This window comes from Leptonychotes weddellii, chromosome 3 (genome assembly GCF_054177405.1).
Source record: "Leptonychotes weddellii isolate Sample4059 chromosome 3, ASM5417740v2, whole genome shotgun sequence".
Lineage (NCBI taxonomy): Eukaryota > Metazoa > Chordata > Mammalia > Carnivora > Phocidae > Leptonychotes > Leptonychotes weddellii.
The window spans coordinates 78,189,221-78,216,635 of record NC_138371.1 but is presented as its reverse complement, the minus strand read 5'-3'; the positions used below and the strand labels follow the sequence as shown (position 1 = coordinate 78,216,635).

At 35.5% G+C, this 27,415-nt stretch overlaps 1 protein-coding gene across 9 annotated transcripts in view; it reads right to left on the bottom strand.

The window, feature by feature from the left end:
• QTMAN (queuosine-tRNA mannosyltransferase) overlaps positions 1-27,415 on the bottom strand; it is a 380,429-nt gene that overhangs the window by 289,149 nt on the left and 63,865 nt on the right. For 6 of the 9 annotated variants that reach the window (XM_081814514.1, XM_081814517.1, XM_081814518.1 and 3 more), the window contains exons 1-2: positions 9,821-9,895; positions 7,959-8,150 (exon numbers count right to left, since the gene is read on the bottom strand). The exons of the other annotated variants lie outside the window; for them this stretch is intronic. The gene's annotated coding sequence lies outside the window, so the exon portion shown is untranslated. Of the gene's footprint in view, positions 1-7,958; positions 8,151-9,820; positions 9,896-27,415 lie in introns of those variants that run through there. 9 annotated transcript variants of the gene reach the window in all.

Here is a 27,415-nt window from a genome sequence, read left to right as displayed (position 1 = left end):
ATTTCCAACAGCATCTCAGAAAAAAGAACAAACTCATAATCAGAATTCTGGAAGTCCAATAAGTTGCTAAAGTGACTGCCTTTTTAAAAATTAGATTACATTCCTTTACCAACTTTATACTTCCAACTACTGCTAAATAGTTGCTTCTGCCAAATGTTAACATAAAGTCTACCCTAGAGATTAATGAAGGCATTGAGAACACATTATCTGACAGTGAAACTAGATGGAAAAATGCAAACAATACACACAAATAATTAGAATAGGTAAAATAATAAAAGATTGTAGGCTGAAGCAATTGTTTTAAAACATCACAGGGCAAAAACAACACACTACTGTGGCCTTGCATCACTGAGCACCCAGGAGGTGTTCAACCAGCGCTTTGCTTGGTACCTAGTTGGAAAATTGCAGAGTCTAGCTTTAGGCAGGGTCGTGTTTCTTACTCTGGCTGCACATTAGAATCACCTGGAGGGCTTACAAAATAATAATAAAACAAAAATAAAAAAGCTGATATTTAGGCTCTACAACCAGAGACTCAAGTTTCATCAGCAATTTTTAGAAGCTCCCTGTGATTTCTTATTGTCCAGCTAGAATGGAGAAATATAGCTATAGAGCAGTGGGTCTCAAAGTGCGGTCCCTGGACTAGCAGCAGCTGGGAACTTGTTAGAAATGCAAATTCTCAGGTCCCATCCCAGACCTACTGAACCGGAAACTCCAGGCTGGGGCTCAGCAATCCGTATTTTGAGGAGACTTCAGGGGATTCTGATGTACACTAATGTTTGAAAACACTGCTTTACACTTGATCTTAGCCAAAAGGCAGAGGAACAATTGAAAACATACTGCTGTAGAGTAAGAAAAACGTGGGTTTCAATCCTTTCTCCACAATTTACTGACTATATGACCCTTGGTCAGCTCTCTAAACCTTACTTGCCCCACTTAAAAAGAAGGAGTTAGCTAACATTTGCTAAACATGCATTATGTACCAGAGAATGTGCTAATAAGCACTTTACATACATTACATAATTTAACCCTTACAACAAGCTTACCAGGTAGATATCAATATCATTTAAACCCAAATATTATGAAATTTGTCCAAGATTACAAAGTAAGCAGAATCAGATTTAACTCATTTTTCAAATCCAAAATCACTGCTCTTCCCTTATTTCACAAAATATGCTCACCCCCCCTCCCTCCCTTCCTTTCTTCCTTCCTTCTGTTTTCTTCCTTCATTTCTTCCTCTCTTCCCTACTATCTTCTCTCCTTCCTTCCTTTGCCCCAGTATGTCTCTATCTGTCCTCACTTTCTTTGGGAGTTTATTTTCCTATTGTAAAGCTAGAGATTAACTAGCCTGTACAGTTTTACTGAGTGACTACAAAGTACTTAGCATTCTGCCATATGCCAGAGATGAAAAACTTAAAATTTTTAAAACTTAGAAATTATAGTAATGAAGTTACAAACTAGATGGAGACACACATTTTGCAAAACATAGGAACACATATGACTTAATAACTGGTGAGTCAAAAACAGAAGTAACTCAGGAGTTCATGAGATTGGAGCTCAGACCAAGGCATGAGGCCAAAGGAAGTATGGCTTATCCTGAAACAGGGTGAAAATCTGTCTTGCACAGGGGGAGAAACAAGGGTTACAAAACAGTAGAAAACAAAGCTAAGTAAGCTAAATGGATCCAGACTGTGACTTAGAGTAAGAAGAATTTAACTTTAGCATAGTAAAAATACAGTTTTTCACAGAATATTTTGGATGCACTGATAGTAAAAAGGTAAAGTTAAAGTCAAATCACAGGTACTTATTCTAGAGAAGAAAAAAAAAAAAAGAAAAATCGACCTAGGATTATACTGAGAAAAAAAGGTGGGGGGGGGGGGCAGGAGAAAAAGTCATTTCTTTTGCTAAGTGTCATGATCCACTCTGTATTACTGATAGTATGTTCCATAGGCTATTCGTATGCATTACACAGTATTTTCAATCACTTACTAATCCAGCCAACACTGATCACATTAGTTAAACACCAAAGGATGAATAGATAAATAAGATACCAACCCAGGGCACATGGAGTATTTATGTAGGAAGCACACTGCCAAATGTTGTATGCAACATTTACATGAAGTTATTAGGAATTCCGAAGGCCACTCTAGACAGACCGATTCTTAGAAATGACTTCTGTGAAATTCCTGAAAGTCAGTGGGGTATAAGCTAGCCAAAATGTTCCACACACAACATGTGAGAGTACTTTGTTTATGCTAGCACCACAACCATCAGCTCACAAGTGGAGCATCCCCAGTTCCATCGACATTTAGGCTTACTTATGGCTAAGAATCATGCAAATATAAAATTCAGAGGTTACACTTTTTGACATTTATATCATTCATTTCATTTTTTTGCTGAAGAACTAATGAACCACTATGCTCAGAAACCCCCTGGAAGATTCTATGGATGTATAATGAAGGAAAATGTGAGGCACACGGGGCTGACTGAATTCACCAGCACCTCTACTTTCCAACTCTGTCAATGATAGTCCAGTGCTGTACAACACCTTCTTTAGTTCCGCATAATCGGACAATTGCATAATGCCTGTTTGTTTCTGAGAACCAATGTAAGAAGCATGTATATCCATCATAGTATGCTGAAAAGATGCTGCAGTTAGTTTTGCTCAGAATACATGTGAACTGAATTTGCTATAATATTAGAAATTATAGCATTTTTCAAACTAAATATATTTAAGAATCAGTAATGCATCTTAGTGAAGTTGCTTATTAATAACTTACATAATCAAAGAACTGAACTCCTGAGTTAAAAGTTACTTGAAAGGTCACCTGGTAAAACACTAGCTTTTTAAATTTTTATTTCTCTCTCTCTTTCATATAGATAGATAGATAGATAGATAGATAGATAGATAGATAGATAGATAGATAGATATTTGGTAAAACACCAGCTTTTAACACACATACTACCTAGGACAGATACAGTGTTGGAATTAAAACAATCGTATGGGGGCACCTGGCTGGCTCAGTCGATGAAGCATGCAACTGATCTCAGTTGGGGTCATGAGTTAGAGCACCACACTGACTTTACTTAAAAAAATAAATAGAAAATAAAACAATGGTATGAAAAAACCTCCGAGTGCTTTGAGTAATAAATTTCTTTGGCCCCAATATGTCCAATTCTTATACACGACTGTATTTTACTAAAACTCAATCACCTGTCATCTCATTTTTTAATAATATAAACTCTCCATGACAATGTGGTAGGACTAAAATATTGGGACTTGAGAGTAGTTCCATTTCAATAAAAGTGGTCGGTATAAAATCATCTTTTAAAATATTCAGACCATGCCATCCAGATATCCACATGCACTTGAATTTATAAGCATTAAAGAACTTGTTTAGATTTACTGAAGCTATACCTGCTGTCAAGAAACAAAAAAGTTGTGAAGGTTGATCAAAAACAACTTTGCCTCAAGTATCATGTTAATGTTTTCCACTAACGCTGTCCTAAAAGTTAACAGTCAATGCAATGCAAAGGTTTCTCTTTATTTCTATATTTAAATCATCACAGGTTTGATCAAGCATGCAAATCCCTTTAGGCTCAGGGTTCCCATCAAAATGTCTTATAGGAACATTAAAAATTGAGTGGGCATAAACAACTCCAACAGTGCGGAGCTCATGACAGCATTGCTGTGATCTTTGTGTTTCATGTGCAACAAAACTGGAGAAGTTTGCAAGGGAATAGAAGCAACTAATTACTGTCTTTTGCTTGAGGGCAGGTGTGCTGATCTCTACAGGTGTCTGGACTGCAGCACTCAGCCTACTGCACTGCCTCTTAAAGACATTCACTGTAACAACTTGCTGAAGCCCTGCAAAATACCTCCTAGAATACCAAACTGTTGGGTGTTGAGGAAGAAACATGTTATGACTTCTTAAAGATACCAGGAAGGAGAAAGCAGTTGGAGAGGCTTTAGCAGTTTATGAAAGAATAGTATAAGACAGTATAAAAAGTAAATAATATCAGATTTTATCTATCAAGTGCACACATTAAACAAAGATACCAATTTGTCTTAAGGAGTACAGAAAGTTTTTCAATGAAAAGTGTTACTTTCTAAATAGGAAATAAAAAAGAAAAAACTAAATAATAATGCCACATCGATCCATCTTTTTTCATTCGTGAAAGACAGTGACCAATGCTGGGTATGCAATTTAAGAAGCACCAAAACACGATCTTAGAAATTATCCACTATGGGAACTTAGCAAACAAAATAGTTTTTAGCAAACAAAATAGCTGATGATAGGGAGGTAAGTATACCATAAACATGAGATGCCATTTATAGGATTAATGTTCCTTAAGATCTTTCCCATAATTGTTGGAAAGAAGTATGCTTAATAATGAAGAAACATATAAACCAGAGACAAACATCCCCTGCTTTGCTACTTGCTACCCGCGTGATCTTGCACAAGAAACTTAGCCTTTCTGTGCCCCAATTTCCTCATCTCATGATAAAAAAGACCTACCTCATCAAGGATGAGTGTCAAGTCTAACATTCTTAGGCAATGAAACTGCTCAGAATAATTCCTATAAATGATAATATAAGGTTTTTACCAATTATTTTCATCCATAATTCCAGTGTTTTTCTTTAACCAAATGAAATCAAGACAGTATTTCAAATCACCATTAATACTAAGCATCAACTGTGTAACCAAAACATCACGGGTCTTTAAGAAAAAATAACAAAAGCAAGAGTTAAAAATGTTTCAGACTATTCTCAAAGGAACCAAAAGGCAAGAAAATTTGAAAGCAAAATGTGTACAAAGTACACAAAACAACATAGTATTTCCAAAATTAAGAATGATTAGGCCCATGGGAATGATCGGAATATAACCGAAGAAATATCCCTCCCACTTGAGTAGACTATTACATCAGACTCTTATTTCTTCATATCTGGACAATGCGATAATCTTCTATTCTCTCTTCCTTTTTAATTTCTCTTCCTCCTATTCATCCTCCAGTTTTCAATGCCGTCCCAACCACCATGAATGTTAAGAACTGACCTGCTGAGCTTTCTTTAACAGAGACCTAATTATCTCGCTCTGCTACCCACAGATCTATTGTAGGGGAGGCAGGCACGTAGATAATTAAAGAGGTGTGTGTGTGTACATGCATGAGTATGCACATACACATACATGCATGTGTGTGCATGCACAAAGTACTAAGAGAGGATAAAACATAGGTGGATTCATTTTGCCTACGATAAGTCAAGGAAGGCTTCATACAGCTAACAATAGCTGGGTGAAATAGTGCCTACTGGGTGCCTGGGTGGCTCAGTCATTGAGCGTCTACCTTCGGCTCAGGTCATGATCCCAGGGCCCTGGGATCGAGCCCCACATCGGGCTCCCTGCTCTGTGGGGAGCCTGCTTCTCCTTCTCCCTCACTTGTGCTCTCTAGCTTTCTCTCTGTATCTCTCCAATAAATAAATAAAATCTTTAAAAAAAAAAAAAAGAAATAGTGCCTACAAAATAAATTCAAAGCTCCAGGCAATGAGCATCCATTACTGAGCCTCAATCTACATTATACCAACTGTGTACCACACTCTCCTCACATGGATCTAGATGTCCTCATTCTCTAAACACAGTGGACACTCTGCTGTCACCTGGCCTCTGGCCTCTGCCTCGAATTCCTTTTTCATCTTCCCCATCTTTAAAGTTTTAAAAACACGATACCCATATATACCCATGCATTCCACTTCTACTTATGTTTTTTAAGAGGGGAACGGGGAGAGGAAAAGGGAGAGGGAGAGAAAGAATCTTTTTTTTTTTTTAATTTTTTTTTTTATTATTCTTATGTTAATCCCCATACATTACATCATTAGTTTTAGATGAAGTGTTCCATGATTCATTGTTTGTGCATAACACCCAGTGCTCCATGCAGACTGTGCCCTCCTCAATACCCACCACCAGGCTAACCCATCCTCCCACCCCCCTCCCCTCTAGAACCCTGTTTGTTTTTCAGAGTCCATCTTCAGAGAGAAAGAATCTTAAGCAGGCTGCACGCCCAGCACAGAGCCTGAGACACAGGGTTCAATGTCACAACCCTGAGATCATGACCTGAGCCGAAATCAAGAGTCAGACACTTAACCAACTGAGACACCCAGGTGCCCCTCTACTTATTTTTTTTAGACAGTTAAAAATCAATGGCATCCCAGGGCGCCTGGGTGGCTCAGTCGGTTAAGCGTCTGCCTTTGGCTCAGGTCATGATCCCAGAGTCCCCGGAAGGAGCCCCACATGGGGCTCCCTGCTCAGCAGAGAGCCTCCTTCTCCCTCTCCCTCTGCTGCTCCCCTGCTTGTGCTCTCACTCTCTCTGCCAAATAAATAAAATATTAAAAAAAAAAAAATCAATGGCATCCCAACCACCATGAATGTTCAGAACTGAGAAAGACAAAGTTAATTCCTTCAAAAATTCTGAAGGAGAGGGATTTGCAATATAAAATGTAATCATTCAGACAAAAATATCAATCAAGTGAGAAAATTGAAAAAAGATATTTTTCTCTCACATAATCCTTCTCAGGAAACTACTCCAGGATATATAGCACAACAATATAAGATTAAGACAAGAAAGAAAACAATATGAGATTCAGGAAAAGCTAAAGGGAGTGCCTAGTTTAACAGCAAAGAAAAAGCTCAGGAAGAGAGCAGATCTAGAAAATGAGATAGAAGGAGAACAGAAATCTCCTGGAAGAATATATTCAAGGGCGCCTGGGTGGCTCAGTCGTTAAGCGTCTGCCTTCGGCTCAGGTCATGATCCTGGGGTCCCGGGATCGAGTCCCACATCGGGCTCCCTGCTCAGCGGGAGGCCTGCTTCTCCCTTTCCCACTCCCCCTGCTTGTGTTCCTACTCTCGCTGTCTCTCTCTGTCAAATAAATAAAATCTTTAAAAAAAAATATATATATATTCAAGAAAAAAATTGAAAGAAAGTATCTGATGTGCTTCATTTTATGGCAAATCAGAGTAAGAAGCTCCTAGAAGATATAGAAAGAAATAACAGTGACAAAGAAATTACACAGGAAAAAACAAGGCATTAGTAACTTCACAAAAAACAAAAAAATCAGAAGTGAACTTTTTCATCAGAGGACATTACAATGTTCAGTTATAAATATCAGCATGGTATAATAATGTAACACTAAAAATAAGTTAGCCAAAAGTTGTAACCTAACAATATTGGGAATATGCAGAAAAGAGATGGCAGTATAAAGGTGAAAAATCATCCTCAAAGACCATAATATAAAGTCAACAAAGCATATCTAAAATAAATGAATCAAAAGGTAGCAATGTGTGTGTATGTAATGTAGCAATATGCAGAAACAGGGGCGCCTGGGTGGTTCAGTCATTAAGCATCTGCCTTCGGCTCAGGTCATGATCCCAGGGTCCTGGGATCGAGCCCGACATTGGGCTCCCTGCTTGGCAGGAAGCCTGCTTCTCCCTCTCCCTCTCCCACTCTCCTTGCTTGTGTTCCCTCTCTCGCTGTGTCTCTCTCTCTCAAATCAATAAATAAGAGCTAAAAAAAGAAACAGATGAAGGGTTAAATATGGTTGCCTCTAGAGAAGAGGACTAGAAAGAATGGGTAAGAAACCACTGTATTTCCTAATAGGCCTTTTACAACACTTAGAATTTTAGACTAGGCAAATGTTATTAGTTTGACAAAATAAGAATTTAAAAGAAAGAATCAGCCATGTTCTCAAGAATATTTTTGACAGTGTTTTTCATAATAGTAAAAGGCAGAAAGAATCTAAGTCTTCAATAATAAGTGACTGGTTAAATAAATTACATTATATCTATACAGTAGTTAAATGACTAGTCATTTAAAATTATGGTGCAGAAAAATATTTAATGACATGGAGAAATGTTCAAAATGAAAAATGACAATTCAAAATACAGTTAAAAAATTAAAAAATGGAATACCAGGGGCGCCTTGGTGGCTCAGTTGGTTAAGCGTCTGCCTTCAGCTCAGGTCATGATCCCGGGGGTCCTGGGGCCAAGCCAGCATCGGACTCCCTGCTCGGCCGGGAGGGAGCCTGCTTCTCCGTCTCCCTCTGCTGCTCCCCCTGCTTGTGCTCTCTCCCTCTCTCTCTCTCTCAAATAAATAGGTGAGATCTTAAATAAATAATAAAATAAAATAGAATAAAAAATGGAATACCTATGAAAATATTAATAGTAATTTTAGAATTTTTTTTCTCAATGCTTCTCTGATTTTCCAAATTTTCTAAAGTAAATAGCAACTTTGTAAATGGAAAAAAAACCCACAAGTATAAATTTTAAAATAACTCATTATTCCATTTTAAATAATGTCACTTCATGATGTCTCCCCTGAATTAATCTTTCCCTCCCCCTGCATTTTCTATGTGCCACCATTAGAACGTTAATGCAATCTGATTTGTAACACAGGTAATTACTTATGTCTGTTCTCCCATTGGATTTAACCTGCTGAAGAGAGGACCATGTGTAAGCCATCACAATACAGGTTGAGTGGAATATGCCTAGGCTTCTTAAGACAATCCCCCTAAAATGAGGAAATCCTAAAAATGGTCTGAGCATTACCTTAAAAAAACAAAAAGGATTGATGGACTAATTTTCAGAAGGATAATAATCATATAAAATATAAGTTCTCAGGTTGGTTGCTCTTACCACATTGCTGTTTATACTACCCTCTCTCACATACACTGTCTCTCAGATTGACTTTTTGACAAAAGCGTTCTGTTTTGTTTTGTTTGGTTTTTTAAATTTTTATTGTTATGTTAATCCCCATACATTACATCATTAGTTTTAGATGTAGTGTTCCATGATTCATTGTTTTATCTAAAGGCTTTCAGTGAGGCAGTGTTTAAATGCAGATCCTCAGGGTTCCTTAACAGATCCATATTTATCACTCCAAAATGCCAATTACTTAAGGATTTGATTAGAACATCAGTTACCCAAATGTTACTATAATAAATTAAAATTAGGATTATTTCTTTATGTGAGTATATGGTTTCCAAATTCAGCAGAAATTTAAATATGTTTGGGGGAGCAAATATGAAAAAACATTCATAAGGTTTGGCTTTTATTTAGAACTAGTTTCAAAATGACTAATAAATGAAGCAGCACAAATTCTACAAACAAAAACCTTTCTGGGCAAAACCAGAAAATTCCACTCATTCTATTATGCAAAGGATTTTTAACTCTGTCCTATATAAAGGAGTCAACATCCAGAACATTTGATAAAAAGTCATAAAGGCGTTCTAATATTTCATCCTGGTAGAACTATTTTCTCCATGAGATCAACCACTACTTTTCAGCATGCTTTTGAATAGGCTATGTATGAGTAAGAGGAGACACAAAGAACAGAATGTTATGAAGTAAAGAGCTATTTTATCCACCCTCACTCTCCCATCCCCAGAGGTCTGAGCGAGAGGGCATAAGGACAAGGCAAATGGCCTTCTACAGAGCAAGGTTAAACTGTCTATTGAGTGACAACTGTGGAATAAGGAAGGAATTAAATTCTAATGACAGTAGAATCTGTAGACACATTTCTTAAACTGTATCAACTTTTAAAAACAAGACTATTTTAACTACAGAAAAATAAAGGATAATTTGCTTTAAAAAATAACGTGCCAGGAGTTTATTTTATATTTTAAGTTATATGCAATAAAGATATAGGTTATTACAGAGAGGACACAGGCAGAAAAACTTAAAACCAAAAATGTTATGAATAATACCAACTGAACTTTATTTGAGCAACTCAAAAATTGTAATGTAATAAAACATTTTACAAGAAATCAACTTACCATCAAATTTTCAAGAACATACCTTCTGCAGTAAGCAAAACACACTACTAAGAATTCCAGAAAATGCAAACCAATCTACAATAGAGAAAGCAGATCAGCAATTGCCAGGGACTTGAGATGGGGGCAGGGGGTTTGACTTCAAGAGGGCACGAGGGAACTAGACAGAAATGTTCTAAATAATAATTGTAGTTATAATTACACAGCTATATGCTTCTGTCAAAACTCAAAACACTGCCCACTTAAAATGTATAGTTCACTGTAAGTAAATTATACCTAAATAAAATTGATATAAAAAATACACTCATAACAGGTGATCATGGCTGACAATCATTCCAATTACATAAAGACTTTTTTATTGTAAGTTACTGTGTTTCTGACACACAAGGTTAAAGATACCATTAGTAAAAACTAGCTCAGTGATAGTATTAGTTTACAGTTACCAGTCGTAATAACTTATTACTGACCTTGAGGCACTTCCACCCACACTGTACTCACTACATATTACTTTATACTACTGGTTACGTTTTTTTTTTTTTTTCCTGCTGATTTAGTGTTGAGACAAAAGAAAAGAAAGAAAAAAGAAAAAAGTAGCATCCTCCAAGATCTACCTCAATTCTTTTCATTGAAGTATTAATACACTGATTTACACCAGGAAATATTTCAGACAAGTAGTTTTTCTTTCTTAATACTAAAAAAGCAACAGCTTTTGAAAAAATATAGAACAGCTATCTTGATTTCTCACACTGTACAGTGATACTTTAGGTGATTAATAGAGACTTTTCATAATTATATTTAAACAATTATTTCATATTTGAAGAAAGTAAGATTATTTAATAGGCATTAAATACCCAATATGAACTTATAAAAAAATCTACTGCATGAAAGTACATTTTTAAAGTGGAAATATGATAATTTTATTTCTTTCCATTGTTCACAGTGTTTCCATCGTATATAAATTTTACTAAAATGTTTATCAATAATGTATCAATTTTTAAAATATAACATGACCTATCTCACACTTGATAAGAGAAATTGGTTTAAGATAACTTACTTCACAAATCTTAACAAAAAAACACTTAAGCAGTTTACTATTATTTTAAAAATTAATTACACAGTAACACAGTAATCAAGACAGTGTGGTACTGGCAAAAGAACAGACAAATAGATCAAAGGAACAGAATAGACAGGCCAGAAATAGACCTACACAAATATAGTCAACTGATCTTTGACAAAGGAACAAAGGCAATTCGAATAAAGATAGGTTTTTCAACAGATGGTGATGGAACAACTGGACATCTATATGCAAAAAAACTTGAATCTAGATACAGACCTTATACCATTCACATAAAATAACTCAAAACAGATCATAGATCTAAATGCAAAATGCAAAACTATAAAACAACTAAAAGACAGTATATGAGAAAATTTAGATGACCTTGGTCTGGCCATGACTTTTTAGATACAAAACCAAAGGCACAATCATTGGGGGGGAGGGGGGTGTTGATTAAGTTGAACTTCATTAAAATTAAATACTTCTGCTCTTAAAAAAACACTGTCAATAAAATAAGAAGACAACCCACAAACTGGGAGGAAATATTTGCAAAAGACATATATGATAAAGGGCGCATTCAAAGTATACAAAGAAGAACTCTTAAAACTCAACAAAAAGTAAACAAACAACCCATCATAAAAGTAAGCCAAAGTTTCTCAACAAATATCTCACCAAAGATGATACACAGATGACAAGCAAATAAGCATATGAAACTGATCAATATCATATGTCATAAGGGAACTGTAAATTAAAACAACAATGAAATACCACTACACACCTCTTAGAATGGCTAAAATCCAAAACACTGACTATACCAAATACTGAAGAGGATGTGGAGCAAGAGGAACTCTCATTCATTTTCAGTGGGACTACAAAATGGTACAGCCACTTTGGAAGACTGGCAATTTCTTACAAAATGAAAATTAAACATACTCTTACCACACAATCCAGCAATCATGCTCCACAGTATTCATTTAAATGAGTTGAAAACATGTCCACAAAAACCTGCACATAAATATGTATGGCAGTATTATTCAGAATTGCCAAAACTTGGAAGTAGCCAAGATGTCCTTCAAAAGGTGACTGGATAAACAAACTGAGGTACATCACACAATGGATTACTATTCAGCACTAAAAAGAAATGAGCTCTCAAGCCATGAAAAGCCATGCTCATTGCCAAGTAAAAGAAGCCAATATGAAAAGGCTATATACTATATGATTCCAATTATATGACATTCTAGAAAAGGCAAAACTATGGAGACAGTAAAAAGACCAGCAGTTGCCAGGGGTTCTATGGGGGAGAGGGAGGGAGAGAGGCATGAAAAGGTGAATCACAGGGAAAACTGAGGACTTCTGTTAATAATGATTGTCAGTGTTGGCTCATAGATTGCAACAAACATACCCTGGTAGGGATTTGTTGGTGGGGTAGGTTTTGGAGGTAGTAAAGACTTCTTTACTTTCTACTCAAATTTGCTGTGAACCTAAAACTGCTCTAAAAATTCAAGTTTATTATTTTTGTAATTAATTACATAAAAAAAAAGTTCTTTCCAAAATAAGGTCCAGATCTTTTATGTACAGTTTAAGATGGAAATGTAATGCAATGGCTTTCCTGCGCATACAACCTAAAGGATTCACTTTTTCTTTAAACCATGTCAGATCCTTTCAAAAGTATCTTTCTTCAAGAGAAGTTTATGGGTTTTGCTTTTATGAGAAATTCAACGAGCTTCTCATATTGAGAAACAGTTCTTATTGTCAAAATCTTAAGTTTTACAATAACAGCTTCACTTTTACAATGATGGTTTCAAAAGATTATGCTCTCAGTGCCAAGAAAGAAACATTCACCAATACGTGTCAACTCCAGGGTTTTACCATATTATACACAACTGATTTCTTCATTCAATCTCTTGGCATTTAATTGCTTTTTTTTCCCAATATATGAAAAAAATCATGCTGACAAGCCTCTCATTACAAAAAAGAAAGTATTAAGAAGCTAAAAGCTCAAAAGAAATGTATTAAATATTAACAAGTTTAATTTAGACATCTAATTTTAAATCTTAATATTTTCTAAGAAACCACCCCAAATTCCTGACAATGATATTTTTAAAGTTTGACTAAGAGCTGGATCATTTAAAAAACAATCAAAATTTATAGGTGAGGATGGATAAAAGAACATAAAAAGTCAGCAACATAATCATGTTTGAGCAATGGTATAGTCTTAAATTCTTCAAAGATATGATAATTTAGGTGATCTATAAAAAGCAAAGCCAGGACTTAAAAGTATACAAAAACTATACAGAAAAGTATACAAAAAGACATTAAAACCATCTTGGTAAGAGACTTTTATTAAAGCAGAAATTCGCTTTCAAAAAATGCAAATCAATGTTTTTTAGTAATTACATATTTTTTATTTTTATTTTTTTAGTAACTACATATTATATGTGATGTTCTGTGACACTTTCCTGCCTCCAAAGGACTTACAGTCTCAAAGAGAAGACACAATGAATACAAGAGAAATCATTATTAGTCACAAGTGATAAAAGATCAGTTGAGAGAAGCATGGAAAATAAAAATTATGGTTATCTTTAGCCTTAATAATTTGGGAGAATGCAAGAAAGATAAACAATTCATTTTGGATGCAAATTGTAAGGTATTATTAATATCTGGTAAACACCTTCAGAAGTCAATGCCAAGCTGCTAATCTAAAAATTATTAGAATATGAAATGACGGATGTTAACTAAACTGATTGTGGTAATTATTTCATAATATGTGTAAGTCAAGTCACCCTAAACTTCTACAGTGCTGTATATCAATTATATCTCAATAAAACTGAAAGAAGAACACATGCAAAAATCATTAGAAGAGAGGTGAAGATTAAAGACATTGGGTTAGATGAAGTCACTTAAAAGAGAAAACTAAGCTAGAGAAAATAGACTAAAAACAGGGCTTCGGAAAAGCTAATTTTAGGAGTAGGTAGCTAAAGACTGGGGGGAGGGTTTAAAGGGGTAGGTGGACGGGGGAGGAGAGGGAGAGCTAGGACAGATGAACCAACAAAGCAGTTAAAAAACTAAGAAACATTACAGCAGGAAGTACTGTTACATAGTCTACTCCAGAAACAAACTAAAAAAAAAAAAAAAAAAACCCTAAAAGAACAAAAAATAATGAATACCTCATCATCAATGAAACAAAGTCACAGCCACAACCACAAACCACAAACTATCACCAAAAAAAAAAAAAAAAAAATTACTGTATTAGGTGATATCTGGAATCAAAATGAGGAGTAATGCTGAGAACCAAACCACACCTCCTCAGATCTCAGGCAGAAAAGAGATTTCCCTAAGGCTGGAACAGTTCTAAAGCCCAGTCAAAGAAACTCTGTTTAGGGTAATGATGTTTCAACATCTACGTAGGATAAGACAGGTTTCTCCAGAAAATCATGTCTACAACGACAGAAGGACGGAGGAAAACCCAACAAGATTTTGCATTATCAATGATCAAGCTTCTTTGCTCAGACAGGCTGCCAGATGGAGATGAAAAAGAAGGGAAACAGTAATCACCAAACCACTTATTACAGACACTCCTGTGACTCACAGGACTACGGAGCCACAGTGACCTTCACAGTACTGCAAACTGAGGTGAGACATGTCCCCGGAGTATATGACACACACATTTTTTTCAAGCAATACCTGGTCTCAATGGAACTGAACCTACTAAAAAAAGAGTAAGAAGTAAAAAGGAATCAGCAAAGAATTTATACAGAACGATCAAGGATGGATGGAAGGAAATAGGGAAATGTCAGCCAAAGAAAAGAAACTGTCTTAAGAAATAGAGGAGGTACTCACAAATTATTTTTCTACAGTCTTAAAAAAATTACAGAGAATATGAGGTACATCAAAGAAAAAAGGCTCAAAGAAAAGTATGAAATATCTAAGAAAAGATAACAAAAGAGATGAAAAGCAAATTGATAGGGTAATGAAAAAGCTGGAGATTAAACACACACACACACACACAGATTAAAGCCGTAAAAGAAAGAACAAAAAAACCCCAAACACTCACTACTGAAACAGGAAAAGACAGGTATGAAAACAAACAAACAAACAAAAACACACAAAATGGAAATTTTTTAAAAGATATATAAGAAATGAGATGATCAATATAGAAGGTAAAAAAGATCCAGCCTATACACACTTGACATTCTCACAAAAGAAAACAGAACAAATGGAACAGAAAAAAAAAGTGATATAATAGAAGAAAATTTTTTCTTGGAATAAAATGAAATACATAAAAAAACAAAGTGTTCCTGGGGCACCTGGCTGGAGCAGTCGCTTAAAGGTCCGACTGCTGGTTTCAGCTCCGGTGGTGGTATTGAGACCCACGCTGGGCTCCACACTCATTGCGCAGTCCACTTGAGACTCTCTCTGCTCCTCCCCCATGAGCATACACACACACTCTCTCTCTCTTTCTCGCTCTCTCTCAAATAAATATATCTTTTTAAAATAATAATAAAAATAAATAAATAAAAGTGTTCCCCCCAAAACTGGATTTCAAGCAATTAATACTAAGACATTTCTATGAGGTTACAGAACTTAAGAGAAAGAATATAAATATAAATGCTGTGGGTACATAGGCAGAAAAATCAAGACTGGCCTTAGACTTTTCTGTAGCAGCATTCACCATTATCTGGAGATGAGAGAACAGTATCTTCAGGGTTCTAAGGGGAAAATATGATACCTAATCACACAGTGCCCAAATTGTCCACAAAGCATAAAAGCAACCTACAAACACTTCCAAATATTCAATTACTCAAGAAATACAGCAACCATGAGCTCTTCTTGGAAAAACACACACACATACAGACCCCTAATAACCAAATTCAGCCAGCCAAGAATGTGTGTTAGTATAAATAAGGACTAGATTTATATTTATAGGATGGAGACAGAGCAGGTCCTTTGTCCTCTGACTGAATGGGTCTTTATAAAGAAAAACCATATTAACAGAATATGATTAAAATATATGGCTGCATTAATGCCATCTTTTCTTATCAAGTGAAAGAAAAGAATTAAAAAAGTACAACATATTATAATAGGAGAAAACCAGGGAAAATTATTCCTATGGATACCTCAAAGAAACTGGGTCCTTCCATTTCAGGTCTTCCAGAAGTAGGACTACAGATAAGACCTCAGCAGGTGTACTAGAAGTGGCAAGTGTGACAACCTCAGAATGCCCTGTGACATGGCCTCTGGATCACTGCTTTTATGGACCCCACTGGATTTCGTACTGACTCTTTTTGTGAGTGACCAGATAGTCCAAGGTTTTGCTGGGGCACAAATAATGAACCAATCTTTTTAAAATACACAACTAAAAGAAAATAATACTCTTACATTTAAACTAAATTAGCAATCTATTATTTTCTAATCAAGTTGCATAAGCCAAAACTTTATAGGATTTTATTCTATAGGATTCGGTTTCTCAATCTACTGACCAAAGAAATTTATTCTCCTAAAAAAAATAATAATAATAATGGTACTTGTTTGGGGGCATCAGTCCCTGATAATGGAATTTCTGAGAGCCCACTTCCCAAGATAATGTGCAGTGAACAAAGAGCAGGTAGTAAGCACTGGATGCTTTTAAATATAAAAGTAAAACTTACTAGCTATGAAAATTACTTACAAAATAGAATGCCAAGTGTTACACAACTTGACAAAGTACAAATTTAATATAACTACTAAAAATGAAGAGGGAGAAAAAAGGAAATATGTTAATTTCTTACTTTCCATTGCAGTAAATAAACTGATGGAATAATATACAGTAAAAATATAATTATCCCAATCTCTTAATATTTTTTTTCAACTTTAGTGAATCATTTGGGAATTTTTTATTACAAAAGATCACTTATTTAAGAACTGTCACTCCTTTGGTTTTACTTCAATTTCTTTTACTTCTGTTAAAATCAAGTAATACTACTTTTGTTAAACAAAAATAGTAACGTAGGATGACTCTATCCTTATCATTTTCCTCTCACTTCTATCTAAAAATATACATATGTATGTGGGTATGTGCATGTGTGGTATGCATGCAAGGAAAGGAAAAAAATGTCTGAAATGGTGTTTCAAATTATGATTATGTGTAGTAGAATTAGGATTTTATTTTTAAGATTTTATTTATTTATTTCTCAGAGAGAGAGAGGGCACAAGCAGGGGAAACGGCAGGCAGAGGGAAAAGCAGGCAGCCGCTGAGCAAGGAGCCCCATGCGGGACTGGATTCTAGGACCCCAGGATCATGACCTGGGCTGAAGAGAGACACTTAATGGACTGAGCCACCCAGGAGTCCCAAATTACATTTTTTCATTTTTTTTTTTTTAATTTCTTCATCACTATTATAGTTGAGTGTTTATATAGTAAGTACATAATCATTTAATGCAAATCTGTATCTTAAAAACCTGGTAGGGCAACATCACAGAAATCATGAATTTGACCCAGGAGAGAAATCATATGTGCCCCCATATATCTCTGTATTTATTCAATCATTTATTTACTGATTTTTCAACCAGTAACTTTCTAGTACCCCGTATGCAGAAGAAATAAAAGACTTCAAACTGTCTTAAGTATCTTAAAATGTCATCCCATTCTTAAAAATAGGAAGTTTGTACAGACCTACCTCAGAGATATTGCAGATTCAGTTCCAAACCACCACAATAATGCAAATACCACAATAAAGTGAGTCAAATAAATTTTTTTTGTTTCCTAGTATATATAAGAGTTATGTTTATACCATACTGTAGTCTACTAAGTGTGTAATATAGCATTATGTCTAAAAAAATGTACATACCTTAATTAAAAATACTTTATTGCTAAAAAATGCTAACGTCATCTGAGTTTTTGCCAAGCCATTATCACTGATCACAGATCACCATAACAAATATAATAATGATGAAAAAGTTTGAAATATTGTGAGAACTACCAAAATGTGACAGAGACATGAAATGAACAAACATTGTTGGAAAAGTGGCACCAATGAAGGGTTGCCACAAAACTTCAATTTGTTAAAAAAAAAAAAAAAACAGTATCTGTGAAGCACAATAAAACAAAGTATTAGGCATTAGATAATTATAATGTATATATATAACACATCATGTTCTAGTAAAAGCCACTGATATAAAATTTAAAGCCTGAAAGAATAAACACAACACAAACACCACCAACAAAATTTTAATCTATTCTTAGTGGATACTATACAATTTTTTTTTTTTTTGCAACATAGCAGATGTGACTTTTTTTAAAAAACAGGGTCATCATATTACAACTTTTATTTAAACAGAAAGCAAAATCTAAATAAATAAAAATGGCATCTCAATACAATGGCAGAGGGTTTGAACGCTTCTACTTAGAAAAGGGACTATACTTCCCATGCTAGGAAAAACTATTCTTTCTTACTGTTTTCTTGTTATCCAATATCTTCCACTTCGGGATATTCCCTTGAGTCACCTCCCTCTGTATAGCCTACCAGTCTAATGGACTTTTTGGCATAAAGGGGACATTCTAATACCTTCTTAGCATATTTTCCCCTATGATCACATTTAATCAAATGCCAAAGCTCTAATTTCTCATCTTGCAACGGTGTATTTCTTTTTAAGAAAGGATCCATAATCTCTGAGAAACAAACTGAGGGTTTTAGAGGGGAGGGGGAGGGGGAATGGGTTAGCCGGTGATAGGTATAAAGGAGGGCAAGTACTGCATGGAGCACTGGGTATTATAGGAAAACAATGAATCGTGGATCACTACATCAAAAACTGATGATGTATTGTATGGTGACTAACATAACATAATAAAATAAAATTAAAAAAAAAAAAGAAAGGATCCATAAGAATTTAACTAAACAAGCAAAGTGATAGAAATCACCAGATTATAGTAAACTATTTCCCAGAAACATTCTAAATTTTGAGGGAAGGTAGGTAATATTTTAATAAAAACAATCACTAGCAAAACCTAAAAGAAGATATATATTCAAAAATATGTACATTGATTCGCACCCTTGGTTTACATCTGTTTTTGCTCTGAAATGGGGGAAAGCCCAGAGAACACCTCTTTGAAAAGGTTAAAAATAACTTCCCCCAGGTGCTCTTTGAAACCCACATATATGACATTTGTTGGCTGAGTCTCCACATATGCCTTGCAAAAAAGTGGTAAACATCTCAAAGATGATGCAAACTGCAGGTATGCAAAAGGAAATGCTAAAAAGTGTACTATTTATACAGTGTTGAAAGCTCTTAGGGAGATGATTCAAAAGTATTCTAAAATCATTCTTTGAAACTTGAAGTAAGTGCATCTAGCACCAAAACACAGATTTTATAAATATGAATGATGAACTTTACGTAAGTTATGAATTGCATGTACCTTGCCATTTTGGGTAAGTGTTTTGCTGGAAGACAAATAATGTGATTACGCATCACCTTCCTTTTTTTTTTTTTTTGTCCTATTATTTCTCATACCAACGTAGAAGAATTTGGGCAGGGGGAGAATGAAGCTGATCAGCTCAAGTAACTTTGATACAAGCACATCTAATTTTCCCTCCACATAAAGAGTAGAGTGGAGAGAGAAAGGGAAGAAAGGAGGAGCATTAAAACGATGGAAAGAGAAGTTGTAGATAGAAGCAAGAATGAGACACGTGGGCTTATAACATGGTGCCCTTCTCCCACAGAATGGAAATCGGAAAAATGACACAAGGTACATCTATAAAAGGTCATAAATATGAGCCACAAACCATGGCTTAAAAATGTGAGATTACTTAGTGAGTCAGGCACTGTCTCTTAGCTCAAGCACTAACATTCAGCACTATGGCCACAGACAATAGGGCATGGCTGCTGGACTGCTCCTCCTTTGGGAAGTCAGGTGTGGTATCCAGCTAAAATTGCTGTATGGGGCTTTGGCCAAGAGCTGTCACAATGAAACAGAATTGAAAGAGTATGGTCTTATAGTCTTGCAGACCTGGGCTCACAAACCACTCCTCCTAATTCTGTCTGTGAGTCTCAGTCTGCTCATAAGCAAAATGTGTATAACTAAAACCAGTTCACACGACTGTCATAATAAATATGGAGGTGATATATGTAAAACATCAGTACCTGGCTTGGCAGAAGCCCAGAAAGAGTTCAATACGTGAGCTCCTTTCCCTATGTCCCTCTCACTTAGTTTTCTTCCCAACACAATAACATCTAGAACATTCAAACTACGCTCTTCCTAGAGCTAACAAGTAAAGCTACCGCTTTAAGTTTTAATGTAATGGTTTGAGAGACTGTCATTGATATAGGTGATCTTTGAGGGTCCTTTTCATTCCTATGAAATGTATCTCTCAGCCAAATAGGGAACAAGCATAGTATAGCACAAAGGTGGCTGGACCTGATGTGACTATATCTGGGTTCTGGTCATGACTCTATTAGTCATGTGCTTTGGCTAATTACAGCTGCTCTGGATCCCAGTTTCTTAATGTAGAAAATGAAAGTACTGAGCTAGACTAAGATACCTTCCGGCTCTGAAATGGTATTCTATTGTCTAAGTATTGCTTGAAATTCAACTGGGCTAGGTACTGTAAGATGCAAAAGGAATAAGTATGAAGTCCACTAACTATAAGAACAAACCAACAGTTACCAGAGGGGAGGTGGGTTGGGGGATAGGTAAAACAGGTGATGGGGATTAAGGAGGGCCCTTGCTATGATGAGCACCAAATGTTGCACGGAAGTGTTGAATCACTATATTGTACACCTGAAACGAATCTTAAGCTCCAGGCTAACTAACTGGAATTTAAATAAAAACTTATTAAAAATGGGGTATATCTGAAGATGAAAAAAATAGGTAGATAAATAAATAAATGGAACTAACAAGCTGCCTAGATAGAAAAGAGACACATGATCATTAATAAGAGAGCTGTGTAGATAAGCACCATGATAAAACATTACATAATGTAAAAAAGAAACATTATGTAATAATATAAAAAGTAATACCTTGTCTAAAAAAGCTGGGGGTTAAAAGAGGAAGTTGAGGAAACAGCCTAAACTAGAAGCAAGATAAGAGTCTGTCAGAAACCGAACTTTAAGCTTTGAAGCACCTCATGTTTAAAATGCAGATAATATCACCTAGTGTTTATCTGTCAAAACATAAAGGGGCTGAATAAGATCTCTTAAGGAGAGCCATTATCATATGTTGTACAGTAAGATATTAACGGCTTGATACAGATACTAACAAAAATTTAAAAGATGAAAAAAGATATTATTAGGAGAAAAAAAAAGAATTTTCAGAAGAGAGGATAACTGAATTGAGAGCCCTTTGAAATTCAAGTTCTTTAGTATGGCATCCAAGACCTTTCCTAATCTGGTCCTAACTTTCCTTTCTAGGCGCATCCCCAACATCCCACCACCAAAGATGTGATACTCTTGACTTCAGGAGGCTCTTTACAATTCCCTGATTTTGGTCCCAAGTGACTGAATATAAGGGAATATGACTTAAATAAAAAATGGATCAAAACAAAGAGATAAAAATCCCTCTGCTTCTCTAGCTCTTAAGATTCCCTCATAACTTGACAGAATGTCTCAACATATCTAGAGGGAGAATGCATCAATCAAAAGGTGAAGGAAAGGGGAGGACTGGTTAGCAAAGCAATCAGAGAAGTCACCCAGGCAAATGTTCACAAGATCAATCTAAGCCACAGGAGAAGAAGTCTTGGCTAGGTTGACTAGAATAATATGGTTTCCTTGGCAAAGCTCTTCCTGCAGTGGGTAAGACAGCCTCAAGCTAACTCAGCTGAGAGGTACTTCTTCAAACAAATATCCCTATGGGTTCTCTTTCCATGCTCAACAGGTGGTCTCTGGCAACATGGTCCCCATGTATCTTGCCAGAAGAGAGTGCACTGGTCAGAAATGCTGGGTCGACTTGACAGCTGTATTTCTCAATCCCATCAATTGACCTCCATAATAACAACTTGGCTTCCCAAGAAGCCCGCCTACAGGGAGACAGTAGACTGATTTGCCAAATCAAGCAATCCAATCTGCTTGACAGTTGTATCTCTCACTGGAAATTAATAAATTGACAGACAAATATATACATATAGAGAGAGAGATCCATGTCATCAGTTTCTAAGAACAGGATTAACGTGACTCTCAGTGCACCCAACATGTCAAGTGTCAAACACCAGACCCTGGACTGCAATGACTCCACAAAGGGAAGGCCAATCACTGTTGGCAACACAGCACTTTGCATAGCCCTGAAACAAAGACCTTTAATATTCACACTACAACATAGGGCATATATATTTGTGATTTCATTCCTCTATTCATACAATGTTTCTTCTTTCCAGAATGCCCTCCTCCTACCCCTTCTCCACCTGGAGAACTCCTCCTCCTCCTTTAAGGCTATAGCTCAAATGTCAGTTCTTTCTCACAGCTTCCCTAACCACTCAGGTAAAATTAATCACATCCTCTTTACTGCTGCCATGGCAACCCGTGTACACTGGCCTGGGCCAGTGCACTCACATCAGAGTGGAAAATCCAGTCTGGTTCCTCCCCTTATGTGTTCACCTCCCCCAACATTGCCCATGCATTCATTTACATTAACAACTCCTAGCAGAGTGCCACCTACATGTTAAATGCTCACTAAATGTGGGAATGAGAGAAGGTAAGGAGGTGGCTATGGGCAGATAAAGAGGTTCAGGTAATAGAACTCTAAACAAGGCGAAAACAACATGAGTTAAGAAAATGAGAAAGTGAGACTAGATAAGGTCTTCATGAGAAGAAAACAAGGTTAAAAGCAGAGGGTTGACTGAGGAGGGTTACTGGAGAAAATAATGGAAAAGAAACTTTTGACAAATTATTGAGGGTCCTGAAAGGTCGATAAAGGGGTATAAATGGGATTAAGTAGGTAAAAGGAAACTATAGTAAGGTCTTAGGAAGAAGACTAACATCAAGAATTTGATAAATGGCAGAATGTGATTACAAAAATAACAAAGAAGAACTAGAGCTTGGAAGCCCAAGTTGGAATCTCTAACCCAATCCCCACCCCATCACACATAATGACTAGCAAGTTATTTAACTCCTGTGAGCCTTAATTTACTTATCTATAAAATGGGGTTCATAGTATCTACCCTGCACCCCAGTTCCAAGGAGTAAATATTACCTCACACAGTGACTGAGACACTATACCAATCTCTAATAGCTGCCACTGTGACTGGCTTTATAAACATTAATCTAGCACTGTAAGTAAAGTTAATTAAAGGAGAGGAATGGAAGCTGAAAGATTATTTAATAGGAAATTAACAGTCACTTGATTTGGGCGCAGGTATAGACTTAAAATCCTATCCCTTTTTGGCTTTAGTAATAGCTCTTCCCTTAATCAGCATTAATACCTCAGACAAGTCACTTCTCTTAGTACATATTTCCTGACCTGCAAATTGGGATAATAGACTCTACCTTTCCTATTTCACAAATTTATTATGTTGGTTTTTTTAAATAGGAAAAAAATGCATTTGAAAGTGCTTCACATGTCATATAGTACTTTGGGGGAAACAAGAGAAGAGGATGGAACAAATTTAAGAAATATTTTCAAGAAAAACTCAAGGACATCAAAAACATTATGAGACAACGGACACCAAATAAGAAAATGCCAAGGTATTAAGAGAATGCTTCTTTACAATGAACCCAAAAATTCAGAGGAGAAAAGAGTTTGAAGAAGATAATTTGGGAAAGGTCTATTCTAAAGCAAAAGGGCATCGACCTAAAAGCAGATGGAAGTACAGGACTAGAGTTTGGGTGATAGGCAATCACTGAAATCACCTTGGGTGATGTGAAATAGAGCTCTGAGAATTGCCAGTAACATCCATCAGAGAGAGAGTTATGAGAAATGATGATTATCTATGACACAAATGCAAAGCAAGAAGAACTAAAGTTGTAAGATTCAAAACTCAATAAGTAAGTACCTAGCAAAGGGCAAGGATAAAACTCACCCCACAAAGAGAAGACAGGTATTACAGGAAGAAGCATGGGCCACAGAAAGTTCAAAGCAAAAATCTCAAGTAGAGTGTTCATGTAACTGAAAAGCCAAGGTCATGTGGCATTAGCACGTCAAGGAGATTGAGAGGAAAAAACCTCTACAATTGGCTAGAATGTGGTCACCAGCGACCTTCAAGAGTGCAGTTCCAGTACGGAGGTGGGACCAAAGCCAGATTGTAAGGAGTTAATCATAATTCTATGATCCGGACACGAAAAAGCAGTTGCCAGTAAACTGAAGGTGAAATTCACAGATAAGAGAAAAGCACATTTAATAATTGAAAGGGGACAAACTTTATCTCAAGAAAGCTTCTTAGGATTTTTAACACTTCCACAGGAGAAAGAGGACTTTGGTTTTTCAAAATCTCCCAAAACACATATATAAGTAGCAAAACACATGGAAGTTAGACTTTGCTGCAACTGAAGGACAAAAAAAAGAGGTGACTTAGCCCTAATAGTGATCTAAACCTCAGAATAAAATAAATTCACATACCTTAAATAAGGCATTTCAGTAAGTTATATTAATCATTATAGGCAAGTCATAATATCCTTTGTGTGAATAAATTACATATTACTAAAAAGAATAATTAATAACATCACCATGTTCTATTTAACAAGTAAACATTCCTTTCTAATGCCCCAAATTTCCTTTTCTTAATGCTTACACCTGTCTGGGTAAGTCATACATATGTCTTTCTGTGGTTCTGTTCATAATATACACTAACTGATATTTGACTTAAATAAGTATTTACAATTACTAGTAGTTCCATTTAAAAATATAATACATTTTTAAAATCAGTTAAAAATAATAATAATTCTAAAAACCATAAAGGGAGAGGAAGAGTAAAACTCTTTTCAGGAATCGTGAGGCTCCCTGCATCTAGCTTGAGGAAGGTCTTCAAAAGGAAAGGATAGAACAAACAATCTTAAAGTTTGTATGTCACCTCAAAAGACTATGAATAGCCAAAGCAATCTTGAGAAAGAAGAAAAAAGCTGGAGATATCACACTCCCAAATTTGAAACTATATTAAAAAGCTAAAGTGATTAAAACAGTATGGTATTGGCATAAACACAGACATGTAAGATCAACAGAACAGAACAGAGAGCCCCAAAATAAATCCATGCATAGGTGGTCAATTAACTTATGAAAAAGAAGCCAAGAGTACACAATGGGGAAAGAATAATCTCTTCAATAAATGGTGTTGGGAAAACTGGACAGCCACACGCAAACAAATAAAATTGGACTATCTTATACCATACACAAAAATTAACTCAAAATAAATTAAAGACTTGCACATAAAGCCTGAAACTGTAAAACTCCTAGAAGAAAACACAGAGAAAAAGCTTCCTGACATCAGTCTTAGGATTTTTTTTGCATTTAACACCAAAAGCAAAGGTAACAAAAGCAAAAATAAACAGGATGAACTACATCAAACTAAAAAGCTTTTGCACAGCAAAGGAAAACATTAACATAACAAAAAATACAGTAATATTTGCAAATCATATATCTGATAAGGGGTAGATATAAAAAAATACATAAAGAACTCATACAACTCAACAGCAATAAAAATCAAAAATCCAATTTAAAACGGGCAAAGGATATGAACAGAAGACATTCTGATGGCCAAAGACATATGAAAAGATGCTCAACATGACTAATCATCAGGAAGATGCAAATCAAAACCACAATGAAATATCACCTCACACATGTTAGAATGGATATTATCAAAAAGACAAGAAATAACAAGTATTGGCCAAGTATGTGGAAAAAAGAGAAACCCCATGCACTGTTGGTGGGAATGTAAAATGGTGCAGCCACAATGAAAACCAGTATGGACATTCCTCAAAAAATTAAAAATACAAATACCATATGATCCAGCAATTCCATTTCTGGATATATATCCAAAGGATAGGAAAACACTAACTCAAGAAGGTATCTGTATCCCCATGTTCATCACGTATTATTTACAATGGACAAGACATGGAAACAACTTCAGTGTCCGTGGATGGAAGAATGAATAAAGAAAATGTATGCACACACCTACACACACATACACATCATGGAATGCTATCCAGTCATTAAAAAAAAAAAAGGAAATCCTATTATTTGTAATAACACAAATGAACCTTGAGGGCATTATGCTAAATGAAATAACTCACACAGATAAAGACAAAAACCATATGATCTCACATTTATGTGGAATCTGAAAACAAAACAAAACCAAAAAAAAAAAAAAAAAAACCCTCATAGATACAGAGAACAAATTGGTACTTACCAAAGGTGGGGCAGCAGTAGGGGGTAGACTGTAAGCAAAATGGGTGAAGGTGGTCAAATGGTACAAACTTGCAATTATTAAATAAGTAAGTCATGGGATGTAATGTACAGCATGATGACTAAAGTTAATAATACTATATGGTACATTTGAAAGTTGCTAAGTGAGTAAATCTTAAAAGTTCTCATCATGAGAAAAAAGTATAATTAAGTATGGTGACTGATGTTAACTAGACTTATTGTGGTGATCATTTCATAACATACACATATATCCAATCATTAGGTTGTATACCTGAAACTAATACATGTCAATCATATCTCAAGAAAAAAAAATCTGGTGGACTGCCTGGTTGGCTCAGTCAGTTAAGTGTCTTCCTTTCTCAGGTCATGATCCCAGGGTCCTGGGATTGAGCCCGACATTGGGCTCCCTGCTCAGCGGGGAGCCTGCTTCTCCCTTAGCCTGCCGCTCCCCCTGCTTGTGTGCTCTCTCTGACGAATAAATAAAATCTTTAAAAAAAAATTTTTTAATTAAAAAAAAAGGGAAGGGGAGGAAGACAAGTCTGTTTATATATCTACCACCAAGACTTTGCCCTAATTTCAAAAGTTTGGATGGTATCAAGTTAATTCTTAACTTTTTTTGCATAATAAAATGTTGCATCAAATTAATAAATAGATATAATAAAAAATGTCATTTGGGTCGAGTTTTATCTTTTTCACTCCCAATCTGTAGTCAAAAGTAGTAATTAGAACAAACTGATTTTATAGAATTGTACAGACTGTTTGCTTTTTAAGCAATAGAAGGATTCTAATGAAACACACCAAAACAAAATGACCAAGAAAAGAATCAATGTGCCAGAAAAACCCAAATTTCTTTGATTCTGACTAAGGTCTAGTAGCAAAGAGCACTAAATCAGAAGTCAGGGACCCAGGTTTTACTGCAGTCCCACTCATGAAAAAAAAAAAAAAAAAAAAAACATTTAATTACTACACTACTCACTTTTCCTCATTTAGTAAAGAAAAATCTCACCTACCCCACCTACTTCCAAAACTGTTGTGATGATAAAATGAAACAGCATATGTAAGAAATATAAATAATTACATTTGGAAAGAACTGTAACTACACACATATATACATAGAGCTTCACAAATATAAGGTAACAATCCATTAATCATTATTTTATAGTACACATGGATTATTTTAATTAATCCATACACTATGCTTAACGAAGTTTTAATATTGTTAAATA